This window comes from Bidens hawaiensis, unplaced genomic scaffold (genome assembly GCF_021521415.1).
Source record: "Bidens hawaiensis isolate Kalapana, Puna unplaced genomic scaffold, B.hawaiensis_p1.1 tig00022887_1, whole genome shotgun sequence".
Lineage (NCBI taxonomy): Eukaryota > Viridiplantae > Streptophyta > Magnoliopsida > Asterales > Asteraceae > Bidens > Bidens hawaiensis.
The window spans coordinates 245605-261796 of record NW_027493576.1 but is presented as its reverse complement, the minus strand read 5'-3'; the positions used below and the strand labels follow the sequence as shown (position 1 = coordinate 261796).

Here is a 16192-nt window from a genome sequence, read left to right as displayed (position 1 = left end):
GTTACAGATGATGTGGTACCTAAGGACTCTTAAAGACGCCAGTAATATTGTGGATAGTCTTACAACTTGCATAAAGAAAAAACATGTGAGTACACTTTTAGATACAATGACTAACTGTAGGCAAATGTTCATAAGAGACAATTATAATTTGCCATCTAGCTCATCATCATTAGCAGACGACTCATCATCTAGCTTATTTATATGTGTATTAACAGCACAGACAGGGCTATCTCACCGTTTTTAGAGGACTAAAAAGAACTAAAATGTCGAGGCTTTTTTCAAAAACTCTTTGGTATAAACTCTCCTCCTTAATCCAAGCTTGAGACCGACAATAATAAACTAACAAGTTTATAGTTGGCAAAGTTAAAAATTTTATTTTTTTAATTTTTTTGTGTGTGTAAATTTATTTAAATAAAATTTTGCTCATCTTGCTTTATTTGAAATAAAGTGTTTAATTAAACATTCGTAATCAATCAAGTTTATGGAAAAAAATCTTTTTCAAAACACATATAAGTAACACTTAAATAATTTGACAAATATTGTAGAATAAAATTAATATGTTAAAATATACATTCTTATAACTGTATTCATTTTTATTTAATATTTTAGTCAATGACTATTGATATTCACTTTTGGTTTTCATGAACTCGTTTTATATAAAATTGGTCATTTATAATAATAGAGTTGATTAGAACTAATGAAAATATCGCAGTTTTTTGCGTATAATTATATAATGATCATTGAGTTTTTTTAACATGCATATACAACTATAATAGTAAAGATATGGTACCATAACAGGTTTAATTTTTAAGGATGATATATTTATATGCAAATACATGACATGAGCCTTTCCTATTAATTTGTGGTCCATTAATAAGTATTATAAATACGAAAGTCCCATTTTAAATACCTAAATACATAACCCATTTGTGATGGAGACCCTAAAAAATGGGAGGCCTAAAGCAAAGGCATGATTTGGCTGGCCCACGGGCCTGGCCTGAGCACAGATGCTACAAACAAGATACCTAACATAAATAGACTACAACAATGATGTTACGGATAGGGTTGGCAATTCGTGTCTTAACAGGTTTAACAGACAAGAAGCGACGCGCGTAACACAAACATCAAACATGAATACGACTCATTTAACTACTTTATATGTCATGACTATAAGACAGTTTTAAGTTTTGTGTATCAATAAGGGAAAATGATGAAGTCAAACATACTAATTTCAATTATTTAAGAAAATAGAAAAATCTCATACCACACTTTTTTGATTAACAGGTCTTATCGTGTCTTAAACATGTACCCAATTGCCAGCCCTAGCTACAGATAAGAAAACTAACATAAATACTATACAACATATCACGAAAGGATTGATAAACTAACACAATACAAGTAAAGCATTATAAATTGTCGATGCCGATGCATCAAGTGGATTTCCTACCAGTATGTGTGTGTAATGAAGTTGTATAAAAGATGGAACCGAAAAAAATAAAAACTATTATCCAAGTAAATACAATAGATTAGTTACAGTTTAAAATACTTACAATGTTGATCGTTCATCTTAATATTTTCCTGTCACCAAGTTAAAAGTACCTAAAGCAAGTGCAATGTCATAACCAAAATCACCCTTGCTTCTCAATCCGAAACATTTCATATCACAATGAATAATCGGTTGTATTAGTTATGGAACCAATCTATAGAATATTGTGTTTTAATTATAGAATATTATGTTTTTATTAGTTTGATTCTCTTCCTTATTTAGAGAACTCCTATTTAATCATGTAATTGCCTTGACATTATTTGAATAACAATAAACCAATTATCATTCTATATGGTATCAGAGCCATTGCTCGATCCATTCAAACCCTAATTGGCCGCCACCACCATCATCATGGCTGGCGACAATACTTCCAGTCAAAACACCAAACCTAACGACACCATCGATCACTCTTCACCTTATTGATAGCAACTACCTTACTGATAGCAACTATCTTGATTACCCACGACAAGTCCATGTCAACGAAATCCTTAATGATAGCAACTATCTTGATTGGTTTCAAGAGATGGAGAACTTCTTATTTGCAAAAATCAAAATCGGGTTCGTCGACAGAACCTTTGAAAAACCGGAGAAATCTCACCCCAACCACATGGCATGGGTACGGTGTGATGCCATGATAAAGGGGTGGCTGAGTACAGCCATGGAAAAGGAAATACGAGACAACGTGAAGTATGCGAAAACTGCTCAAGAAGTATGGAATGATCTCCGGGAACGTTTCAGAAAGGAGAGTGCTCCTAGGGCTTACGAATTGAAGCAACTCATCTCCACCACAAGACAAGATCGTGTTTCTGTTTCCACCTATTTCACACGGCTAAGGGTTCTATGGGATGAGATGAGCTCCGTGTTTCCGGGACCGAAGTGCTCCTGTTCTGGTTGCACGTGTGGGATGGGCAAGCAATTCATGGATATGAAAGACAAAGAAAAACTCTAGAGTTTCTTCTTGGCCTTGACAGTGAGTTCTCGACAATAAGAACTCAAATCTTGGCTATGAAACCAACCCCCACCTTGGGAGAGGCATACCGTCTTGTCTCGGAGGATGAACAACAGAGGGTTGTTTCCATGGGTAAAAGAATGAACGATTCCGCTGCGTTCCAAAGTTATAAAGAAAAGAAAGGGGTTTGGACCAATACTCCTAAACCGAACACCGAAAGAAACAAAGAGAAGGAGGACTCGAGAAACATGAAGGAAGGTAATGGACACTGCACCTTCTGTGACAAAGACGGGCACAAGCGGGAAGGTTGTTTTAAACTGGTTGGGTACCCGGAATGGTGGCCCGGAAAGAAGGGAGAGAAACCAAAGGCAAAGGCAGCTTATGTCGAGACCGACCCTAGTCCGATCCCAGGTCTGAGCAACAAAGACTACCAACTTTTTGTAAGACACTTTAATGGAGAAGGTAAAACAGAAGGTACGAAACCGGTTGTCTATATGGCTCTCAAAGAAGACGAGGAAGGTGAGTGGATTCTCGACTCGGGTTGCACCGAATATATTACTTACTTATCAAACGTCCTCGCTAATCAAAGGGATGCCCACTTTGAGCCGCCGGTTATCATTCCTAACGGGGATTCTATTCCCGTAAAAGGAAAGGGAGAATATGTGTTTCCGGGAGGAGCCAAAGTTAACGGGGTTCTTTCTGTTAGTCGCCTCAGTCGCGACCTCCAATGCTGCATATCTTTTTTTCCTAACTTTTGTGTCATGCAGGGTTTGCAGAGGAGGAACTTGATTGGTGCGGGTAGATGCGAAGGGGGTTTGTACCGGATGAAGATGGTTCAAGATAGAAAGGCTATGGCTACCTCGGTCGAGACATGGCACAGAAGACTTGGCCACACTTCAAAGGGAAAGCTTGCTAGAATTGATTTTCTCGATATTAGTACTCTTGATTTGGGTAATTTTTTTGACTCTTGTTCTAGAGCCAAACATACTCGGTTGTCTTTTCCTACCAGTTTTATTAAAACTACTGCTTGTTTTGAGTTGATTCATTGTGATATTTGGGGGGGTTATCGGACACCGTCCTATACAAAAGCTAACTATTTTCTTACAATACTTGACGACTTTAGTAGAGCCGTTTGGACTTTTCTTCTCAAACATAAAAGTGATGCTAGTCAATGCCTAAAAAACTTCCACCAGATGGTCAAAACACAATTTGAAAAATCGATCAAGAGGGTAAGATGTGACAACGGTGGGGAATTCACTTCCAACAATATGTTGGAATTTTATAACGAAAAGGGAATTTTGTTGGAAACCTCTTGTCCTCACAACCCCCCCCCCCCCAAACAAAATGGGGTCGTTGAGAGAAAACACAGGCACCTTCTTGATACTGGTCGTGCTTTGAGAATTGGTGCCAATGTTCCCAAGAGATTTTGGGGGGAATGCATTTTAACCGCGGCCTATTTAATCAACCGACTTCCTTCCAAAGTTATAAAAAACAAAAGCCCCTTTGAGATGGTTTGGGGAACCAAACCAAACTATGATTTCCTAAAAGTTTTCGGGTGCCTAGCTTATTTTAAAAACACAATATTCTATACTTAAAGAATTCACCAGGTCAAGGTATCTTGCTTTCTCGTGCAGGAAATCCCACTCTAACGGCCTATTGTGACTCTGACTGGTTAGGCTGTCCCTACACCAGACGATCACGCACCGGGTATATCCTTTTATTGGGTGGTTCACCTATCTCTTGGAAAACCAAAAAGCAGGCGGTTGTCTCACGCTCCTCCGCAGAATCGGAATACAGGGCTATGGCCTCTACAATTAGTGAGATATTATGGGTTCGATGGTTGCTTCGTGAACTCAAGGTCCCGTATTTTTGCCTACGGATTTATTCTGTGATACTCAAGCGGCTCGCCACATTGCCAACAACCCCGTCTTTCGTGAGCGCACCAAGCATGTTGAAATGGATTGCTATTTCGTCCGTGAACGAGTTACCTCAAAAGAAATTACTCCTATGAACATTAGCAGCAAAATGCAAGTTGCGGATTTGCTCACAAAAGGACTCTCTGCTCAACAACTACATCTTCTTCTTGGCAAGATTGGCATTGCTAACTTACATGCTCCATCTTGAGAGGGAATATAGAATATTGTGTTTTTATTATAGAATATTATGTTTTTGTTAGTTTGATTCTCTTCCTTATTTAGAGAAGTCCTATTTAATCATGTAATTGCCTTGACAATATTTGAATAACAATAAACCAATTATCATTCTATACAATCTGCAATGCAAACCTACATTTGAATCAGGTTTGTGTATTGCATCAAATAGTTCTCTAGACCGACTTAACTTGAATAAAATTCTATTCTTCAAACTATTATTCATAGTTTATTTTTTTTTCTTCGGTGAAAGTGATGTTAATCAGAGACGGTTTATGTCAAACATATTATATCTTGAATCTATAATATATATAAACGAAGATCTAAAAATCATATGTGTTGTGATATGGTCGCTCCCTCCTTTAATGGAAGCCACTAGATTGCTTGATTTTTAAATGGAGGCATCTAATGCATTTGACTCGAATTCACGGGTATGGGTCTTACCAAACCCATATATACCTTAAACGGGTTATAACATCTCATTAAATCTCATTACATTAAAGTTTAATCTCACCAAATATTTGATGTAAAATCCCTATAAAATAGGGATACATTAAAATTAATATATGATATTTTTAAAATATATTATTCCATTGTTGGTGCACGATTACCACCTTTTATATTTCATAGAAACATCCAAACGATTTACAATGAAGTGGCAGGTAAACGGGCAACAAGCTGCGCCGCAACCCCCTTTTGGATAGCAAACCCAATCCGACTAAAAACAAAGTTTTGATTCTTATGGGCTGATACGTTACTATACACAACTTTCTGAACCTATTCAAAAGGTCCACGGCATCCGGAGCTAAGAAACCAAAAGTGTCAAAGGTGAAGGGGATAAACACGTGTTGATTCTCCAAACAAGCTCTCTCGTGTTTAGCTACCTTGCCCGATGCCGCCTTCAATGCTGCCTGGCCTGCTACAAATCCAGTGTCCCTAATCCCAACAAGAAGGGACACCAAATAAACGGGGACAACAAGAGGGGACACCAATGTTGATCATTGTAAACCTGGCAACTCCCACATTCACAACGAAATTGATGTCTCTCATAACAACTTCTCTCTCTTTTTATGTTTTTGAATATCATATAGTTGTTTAGAAGACATTAATTTCTAAATTTCTAAAAATCGTAAAACTTTCAAGTAATTCCCAGGAGGCCTGCTACAAATTCAATGCTGCCTGGCCTGCTATAAATAAGAAACAATTTTATGGTAAAAAAATAAACGGGTATTAGGTCTCACCAAACTCATATAGTTTTTAAACTGAGTTATAACATCTCATTTATTTGTGAAACCTTTTATCATCAAACCATAAGTATATTCTTAACTTACATACAATAAATAAAATTAAAATTCAAAAAATATATAAATACTAAAAACAAATAATATAAAACAACCCCCATAATACGGGGATAAAAACTAGTTAAACTTATATGATTCGACATTGAACTTCTTCAGGGCTGGAATTTATATACGAGTTTTTAAGATTTTAACTTTTACTTCGTTACTTTAGGGTTTTGAATTGTTTGGAAATAAAGTTATGACGTAAAGAAAAAAATTAGTAATATCAAGAAAAGTGCCCACCGTGGGGCTCGAACCCACGACCACAAGGTTAAGAGCCTTGCGCTCTACCAACTGAGCTAGACGGGCTTGTTGTCATTTATATGATTTCATCTTCTAATATATCGAATATTCACATAATGGTATTATTTTTAGGTTGATTAACATGGTCGTTTTTATCATTGATTACATAATTTTATAAGTAGTTTAAAATTTTAATATTGATAAAAACTATTACGATACATATCTTCACATATAAAAATGTTGGAGGTGATAAAAACACAAATATATACATTTAATGCCTTTCAAGCCGACAAAAAATTTATTCTACACATTCTACACACTTGGGTAAATATTGCTACAAGTTCATAAGGCAATTATGTATGTTATTCTGAAAGATGAACAAAGCTAAATATGATCTCGTTGGCATGCAATAATAATTAAACTTAAAATACGTTATCTTTTTAGGAAAAAAAAATGCTTTAATGTAGGATATGACTTATGTTGAAAATGTTTTTTAGTCAAATGGACGATACGAATAGAAGAAGACGGTTTCATATCATTGCACACGCATGTGTGTATTTCAATTAGAAATTACGTATTAGGGTTGTGATTTGCTAATATGGTTATTCTATCAACGTTTGCGCGCGCATATGGTTTTTGATTATATGTCTACTACATGTTTCACATGGGTTTATACCCCTTGCGATTGAAGATATCTCGATGATGAATATGAAGTTAAAAGACGTTAAGATATTGATCAACTTAGTGTATGTGGAGGGTGAAGAGATGGCCAGTAGAGTGAGCAAAATCTTGAATAATCAAACTATAGCCAAAACAAATTTAACCGATTAAGCAATTGATGTTTTGATTATGATTATATGAATATAAATAGCCGAATCGGTTTGCTATTAAAACCAAACCTTAGTGTTCTTTACTTTTATAAATAGTATATGAATGTTGGAAAAAAGTGTTATTACAACCATGCATATATAGAGGTGCACAAATCGGGTTTTTTAAATACCCGGGTTCGGGTATGGAACCGGGTTCGGGTATGACCAGGTATTGAAAAATAGGGTATTGGTAATAACCGGGTAGGGATCGGGTCCGGGTATTGCCTCCAAAAACCATACCCTATGCATCGGGTTCGGGTAGGGTATAGAACCAGGTATTCTAAACCGGGTATTTGAATACCCCATTTTCGGGTATTGAAAAAACCCTATTTATGGGTTTTTTCGGGCTTTTTTCTGGGTATTTTTCGAGTATATATTGGATTTTTTAATAGGTTGCACTTTTTATGAGTATTTTTTGGGTATTTTTAAGGTATTTTTCGGGTATACTTCGGGTATTGGAAAACCCGGTTCCGGGTATTGGAAAAAAACCGGTTCCGGGTATGGAACCGGTTCGGGTTTTCGGGTATTACCGGGTACAAATCGGGTCCGGTTCGGGTTCGGGTTTTAGTGCCGAAATGCATACCCTATCCGTACCCTACGGGTAGGGTCGGGTACGGGTTCGGGTATTAAAAACCCGGGTATTAAAAAAACCGGTTCCGGGTTTTCATTTCGGGTCCGGTTCCAGGTTCGGGTTTTTTGTGCACCTCTATGCATATATATATAAAGAATATATTAGATTCCTTCCCCGTTGTTTTTCTTTTTGTAAATTAACAGAATTGTTAATTTGACAAAAATCTGATTAGATTTACAAACTAAAATGAGTTTGGCATATTGGTTATTCATTTGATTGTTTATAACCGAAGAAACAGATTGACCGATTGCTCATCATTAGTGGGTAATGGTCTATTATTGAATGGTCGGTGATCAGGAACTTCGACATGTGATGTCTTCGTGTATATATATACTATACAATACATGTTGTTTATAAACAACAATACATACAACTATAATATATTTGATTGTGTGTCTTCTAGAAATCGTATACACAAAATATGTGTTCTCGTTTTCTTGTCTTAGTATCTTAAGCAAAAAACCAGTGTTTTTCTGATGAGAAAAACCTCAATTTTTAAGAATTCTCTTTATATATCTAAAACGATTGTGCTCGCAATGAATTTTCATTCACTTTTATAAAGGAAATTAAATTTTACTCGTTTGCTTTATTTGATATATTTGCATAAATTCATTCACTTTTATAAGGAATTTAAGTTTATTCATTTGCCTTATCTGATGGAATTTATTGCTATGTGTCACAAAAATGAGATGGTAGGTAACTAGGTAATTATTAATAAGGAAAACAGGCTTGGGGTTAGACAATTAAGTTTTTTATTTAATTTTGATAAAATATGTATATTATAAAAATCAAAAGACTGTGGGTTTTAATTTTACTTGAGAGATAAAATAAAATTGAATTAAGAAAAACTATATTAGACACTAAAAAAACAAATATTATAAGAACAATATATTATATACTTGATCAGTTGATCTATTATATTTTAGTACATCAGTTTTATAAAATTCAAGCTTGAAAACAAATTTAGGACGAATGTTTCCTTTATTATTCGTTTTGCATGCTAGGTATAAAATTAATTTAACTCAACTGAACTCGTATAGCTATTTAAAAATTGAAATTAGAAACATCACATGACTTGAAGAGTGTGTAATGTGTGATGTCAATTAGTATAGAAAATAAAAATAAAATAACCAAAATCATATTCCAATAATTCAAATCAATTGTATATATACTATGTTTTGTTCATTATTTATTTTTTTTTAATTTTATGAAAATATATTTCCAAATTACATTATATAGTTTTATCTACTCCAACTCATCACATATTTCAAGTAACATAGTAAAAACTAAAAACACTTAAATTCCACTGCACAAGGTAATGCAACATCTAAGTTAGCATTATATATATAAATTTATAATTTTAATGTTATGGACCTAAAGCTTTTAACAAACACTTGATTGATAAGAAAGAAAACTATATTATATATACATAGGCACCGTGTTACTGAGAACTCAAAAGAACACTGAGTCATAAGTACTCATAAATATAAACAATAATGATCATATTCATGCATGATGGATGATAAGATATAAATTATCTAGAATTAATTAATTAAAATTGTACTACCTATTGTGCAAGGGATTAGGGCCAGTAGGTACAACTCTATCTTCATCATTAAACTTGAAGAAGTTGACGATTTTTGCAATGGCATTGGTGGTGTGGTTGATATTGTTGAATGATGATGATGATGATCTTCCCATGAGCTTCTTTCTAGTACCCTCTGCAGTTGAAGTTGTACCTATGAGTACAACTATCAATATTATAACCAACATCACCATCTTCTTGATCCTCATAGAAAGAGATGTGGAAAGAGAGTGAGAGAAGTTAAAAATTTTAAGTATGGAAGGAAAGGACAGAAGGTGTTGTATACATCTCAGAGAATTCAACCACATTAAATTGAGTACCAGCTGCTGCATGTTAAGGATTGTAATTTACTCTCCCTGATACATCAACATCTCTCTCTCTCTCTCTATATATATATACACACACAGACACACATACACACGCATGTGTAAGGCTGTCCAAACTGCTCGACGCTTCGCACTGATTTGCAAACGAGTCGATCGGCTTGGTTCGGTGCACAAATTATATTTTTATATCTTATGTTATATATATATAGAGAGAGAGAGTGTGTGTTTTATAAACCATTTTAAAATTTCCTTCTGTTTATCACTTTCATACTTTCATTTGGTCACTCTTAAGTAGGGATGAGCATGGGATGGTACCGATACCGATTCTGATTTTTCCGATCCTGAAAATTGGAAAATTTTGGTGCCGGTACCGGTACCGAAATATTCGGTTCGGTACCGGGACGGTACCGGGATAGTACCGGTACCGAGGGTAAAAAATCGGGAAATACCGGTACCGTACCGATCCCGAAACTTAAAACTTTGGTACCGATTCGGTACCGACGGTACCAAATCGGTACCGATTTCGGTATCGGTACCGGTGCGGATTTTGCTCATCCATACTCTTAAGTTTAATTAAGGCTATTAGAAATTTATTTTCAGTTATATTATATTCAATCTCAAACTTGTTTCTTATAAAATTTGCAAGCTACTAGAAGTTTGTTTAAAAGCCAAGTTATACTAATAAAATATATTATTTTACATCGAAATAGAAGATAATAAACAGGCAACAAGTTAAGCCGAGTCAAAAGCTACTAATTTGTTTTTAAGTGCATTATATCCAATTTCAAACTTTTTTCTTATTAAGTTATTAGTGCATTGATTTTTGCAATGGCATTGGTGGTGTGGTTGATATTGTTGAATGATGATGATGATGATCTTCCCATGAGCTTCTTACGCCCTGCTTGCGGTGCGCGCATATAATGTATGTATGTGTGAACCCTCAGGTGGGCAAAAGTAAAATTGCACTAATTTTGACGTTATTTTACTAATCTCGTGAAAATAACGTTAAAAGTGGCGGAAGGTTAATCAGGCATCATGTGGTGGCGTTGATAGCCGAAAGACAAGGGCACATGCACCGATCAGCCGGTGTCCCGATGATTGAGTGCTATGTGCCTTATGTCCAAGGCTTGATGCAAAACTACTATCGAGCCGGGGGTCTCACCGGAAGCAGCCTCTCTATCCCTTTGGGATAGAGGTAAGGCTGTCTACATCTTACCCTCCTCAGACCCTACCATAGCATTGCTATTGGTGGGATATACTGAGTACGATGATGATGATGATGATGATGATGATAAAGTGAAAAACAGATAAATAATGCTACAAAGCTTGCTCGATACTGAATAAAACATGCTTGTTTGATTTTAGTTCCGTTTGTAAACAAGCCGGGCAATGCTCGAAAAATGCAAGTTCAAGTCTGGCTCGGGTCAATCAAGTTGATTAGATTTGTAAACGAGCCAAACACAAGCAAACCCTCACACGGTTTGATAGGGCTAGTGAATAACCCTACGTATGTATGGTCATATACTTCTGACTCTCCATATATATAAGGTGTGTGTGTTGTGTGTGTCTTTGAACAGAATGACTTTTATGGTGATATCAAAGTGCATTAACTCTTCTCAGATGGCAACAGAATTTGGATAGTTTAGTAGCACAGCTACATAAAAGGAATTTGAATCTTCCCATACAAACAGCACCCTAGACTATTTACTAGTTACACAACCACCTCTTGACATATATGTCACTTTCGTTGGAGGTGTTAATGGTTGGTTAATTGTACAAATCAACATTTTATTGTAGGCGTGTTTAATGTTTTCATTGTATCCTAAACAATTCTTTAGAGTTGATTAACTAATTTAATAAAACTCAATCAATAGAATGGTGTTAAAACGAAAGTTAAGTTAGAGGTGATGCAAGAAGATGATGCAACTTTGGACAGATCTGTTAGCCGCAATAGATTGGTGTTAATACGACCATAAAGTTAAAGATGATACAAGAAGATGATGTAACTTTGGATGAACCTCTTAGCAAAAAGGTGTATATATCTGGGCTAGCGAGGATAGTCAAAAAAACAAGGGTTTTTTTTTTTTTTTTTTTTTTTTTTTTTTTTTTTTTTTTTGTAAATTTATATGTACTTTAAGTGGAGGATAAAATGTCAAGTATCGTCGACAAAGATTTGGCCTGTTTAAGAACCATATATGTTAAGATCAAACGAAAAATTAAAGACTAAAAGCGTGATTTTTAAAATAGAAATAATCAATTTCGCCTTTTTGACTTCTATTGACAATTTAACCTTTAACTTTAGTTTTTAGAAAATAGTCATCGATCAATCATCTTGCACCAACGTCGCGCAAGAAGTTGTTAAGCTACATTGAAGAAGTGATCAGATAAAGAAGCACCAACACAAGGTTCTCTCATCCCATGTTGACATGGTGCAAGAACATTTTTAAAATTTTTTTTTTTAATAAAATGGGTGCATAACGTTTTTTGAGACTTCGTAAAACAATGAAACTGTAAGGACCAATTAATGTGAATACCTATTTGTTGAAGGGTGTGACTGGAAACATTGGCAAACCAAAATGGGTCAGCGAAATAAATGGGCTGCAGGTAAACCTAATTATGAATCGTGAGAAAAGACAATAATTTAGCGATCATCATAATTTAATTTTGTTGTCATTGCATCATCATATTACTACATATATCAAACTATTAGCTGGAGTCTATCTATATAATATACTAACTTGAGATCTATATGTTACACAGGTAATTGTAATAATTAAAAAAATACAAAGAATAATAAATTTATCATATTGTTAAGTTATGCCGTTATACAATATTGTTTAAACAACTAAAAATAATAAAGAATACTCTAATAAGTTACTATATTTGTTGTTTTATTAAGTGCACTACACAAGTTTCAGAAAAAGATAACATATAAACAAATAATAGATAATGATATATAAAGAAATTAACCGTTTTGAGGTAAAGTTTATATCAATCATCTCGTATCCTAATTCCTTCTCGATTAAAAACCCTAAAACATCAGTTTAAAATTCGGATTAAACTTAATGAAGTTAAGTGTTTTTTTTAACGGAGATTTAATGAGAAAATATAGTGTAAATATGGGACCAGTAACAAGAATATTTTCAGGTGAAATTATTATTGAACAACTAAAAAAGATGAGATTATTAAAACCAAATTTTCAAAACTAAATAGGTCATTCTAAACTTTCAAACTATTAATTAAATACTAATAATTTAAACTCTTTCGAATTACCCTTCAGCTTTCACTTACTATTACAACCGACCCACTAAATTTCTTGATAAACCATTTCAGGATTAACGTTCAATAAGCACTAGACCGTTTGTAAATGGGTGTGGTTTGTAAATGTGTTGTAAACAGATAAACATGTTAAACTGGTCGTTTTTAATAAATATATTAAACCAATCATATTTAATAAATATGATAAAGTAGTCGTATTTAATAAATATATTAAACCAGTCGTATTTAACAAATATGTTAAACCGGTCGTCTTTAATAAATATATTAAACCAATCATATTTAATAAATATGGTCAATTTATTCTATGAAGGACAACAAAAATAAGAAGAATGAGAAGGATTTCTAGCCACACACAAAAAAAACCTTTCAAAAAAAATAAAAATAAATAAAAAAATCATAACTCAAAATATAATAAAAAATGTTTTATGCTTATTTTCCTCATTGATTGTGTTTTTTCCTTGACATTGTGTCTTTTTTTCTTTATATTGTGTTATATTATTCAACATTTATGTTATATTTTGTTCGGCCTTGTGTTATATTTTGCGATTTATTGTGTCTTTTTTTAGTTATAATTGTGTATTTTGTTCATTTTCGTCATTGTGTCTTTGATCACACCATTGTGTTTTTTCGTCAATTTTTTTTTTTAATTTTTTTTAATCTGAATGATGGCGGAAACATTTTAGTTTTTAATTTTTTTCGTTTTTTGTTTATATTTTGAGTTATGATTTTTTTTTATTTTTTTGAATTTATTTTTAACTGGTTTTTCCGTGTGGTCAGAAATCTTTCTCACACTTCTCATTTTTGTCTCCCTTTGTATTCTAACTTTACCTTAATAAATATGGTAAATTAGTCGTATTTAATAAATATGTTAAACCAGTCGTATTTATGTTGACTTTACGAAATACAACTTTTCTTTATTTTAAGTCAAAATTTAGTCTATATAAACGAGTGAACCGTGTAAACCTAAACATTATCCGTTTAATTAAGTATGTCAACTTAACACAATCTAGAGACGAAACTAGTCTTTATTGGAAGATGTTAAGAGGCACTACTGAATTTTGAAATTTACATAGAGCCATTCTAATTAGGGCATTTATAGAAATCTCAATCGCCCCGGTCTTTCTTTTTTTAATTGATCAAGCTCATATTTTGTTAAATTAGATGACTTTTTTATTTATTTTCCTTTTGGGCTTTATTTTATGTTTGGGCCTTCTCTTTTACAACAGCCCAATATTAGAACTTAACCTAATAGGTACACAATCACACTAGGGCCGTCCAAACCGCTCGTCGCTCGAACTTGCTCGCCGTTGGCTTGGAAATTTCTTGGAAAATGTTCGCTCGATTGAAAACGAGCCGCTCTACTCGGTTCGGTTTCTATACGAGCCAAGCAACGAGTAAAGGTCTGCTCGGTTCGGTTCGGCTCGAATATTTTTAATATAATTGTATATAAACAAATATATAAATATATAGACAAAACACATAAATATAAGCTTACAATTAATTTTACCCCTTTAAAATTTTCATATTCCGTCAATTTTATAGTTTATTTGTTCGGTTAAAGTTTTTATAATATTAGAAGTTTGTTTACATGATCATTATATCTTATTTTAAAATTATTATTAATAAAAATTTATAATCTATTACACGTTTGTCTAAAACTACTAATTGTTTTATAAAATATATTATTTACAACATTTAGATTTGTTTTTTATTGAAAATTTTAAAGTGAAAAAGAAATAAATAATGCTCGAAATCGCTCGATGTTCGATCGAAAAATACTCGATTCGATGTTTGGCTCGTTTCGGTTTTCGCTCGGTTCGAATTTTAGCCGTTCGGTTCAGTTCGGTTGTAAACGAGCCAAGTAACGAGCAAGCCTTTGCCCAATTCAGCTCGGCTCGTGAACAGCCCTAATCACACATTATGCTTCTTTGTTTTCTTTATGATATACAACATTGGGTGGCAAATATATCATCCATAAAGCGTACATCTACAAATATACATCTAGCACTAAGTTATTTTCTACTTTTATGATTTTACCTTTGTAGCTTATATTATTTAAAAAGAAACATAAGTTTATATACATATAGCATATTATTTATAAAAATAATAACAACAACAGACAAGGAAAATGTGTTGTGTGCCACGATCTGGCACCACACCCACGTTTCCATACCTTCAACTCAATGCCATGCAACGTTTAAATGTTCTTTGTTTTTGTTTAGTTTGATAATTGTTGGTTTGGTATCTTTATAGTGGGTAGTTTATTAAGTAGTGGGTCGGCTATGTATCGTGGCTATATAAGCCCACTAGTTCTTATGTGCAGGACCGGCTCTGAAAAGACAAAAATTTTTTTGCCCAAAGGCGAAAAATTTTTGGAGCCTTATTTAAAAGAAACATTTTGTTAGGTTTAAACAATTTAATTTTAAAAGGGGCTTACTTGATTATAATTTGAGTTATGTAAAAAACTTTTATATAAAAATGAGTCATGTAAAAAACTTTTGTATAAAAATAAACTTAAAATTGTCTCAAATAAGACTTGAACCCACAACCTTTTGGTTAAAGGTCATGCCCCTTACCACTAAACCAAACTAGTGGTTATGTAGCTGTGTTGAAACATCGATTATACATATTTTTTTGGTAAAAATACATACAATTTAAAAAAAATAAAATTCGGGCCTAGCGGGGTGTCGGGCCTGTGGCCGTCGACTACCCCGCCATGCCTTTAGGCCGGCTCTGCTTATGTGTTATGGATTATGAATGAAAAATGATAAACTAAGTCTATATTTCTCTCTAAGTTGCTAATCTGGATTCCCGTTTATTTTCTTTGGCTAACAATTAACCGTTGAAACCACATCAAATGTGCATAAACACCGTGTGTGCTTCGGGCATTGGTGAGAGGTCACGTATTGAATACTTAAATGAATGAATAATTGTGTGATAATTTCGTTTTTACATGTTAGTTTATAACATGGGGTCTAATGCATGTGACTTATTAACTTAGTCATATATTTAAATTAAATCATTTTCAAAACCAATACAAATCAAATCTTCTTGAGTGATTATTTCATGACCCTCTTCACTGACTAGATTTAGTAAAAGTATCTTTGTATAAACAAACAACCCATACCGAGGCGAAACACTATGACACGAGTGAAAAATTTTTCTAGCTCTACCATTGACACAAACTATATATTAAGCGGGTTAGACATGATAATCTAAAACTTAATTATTTTTGTCATGTTGCATTGGTGTCACAAGTCACAACAGGAATTAT

General features: G+C 33.7%; 1 non-coding gene across 1 annotated transcript; it reads right to left on the bottom strand.

Moving 5' to 3' along the window:
• Positions 1 to 6221: 6221 nt before the first annotated feature.
• TRNAK-CUU (transfer RNA lysine (anticodon CUU)) lies at positions 6222 to 6294 on the bottom strand. Its single transcript has one exon. It is a non-coding gene; the product is annotated as a tRNA-Lys (tRNA).
• Positions 6295 to 16192: the final 9898 nt, after the last annotated feature.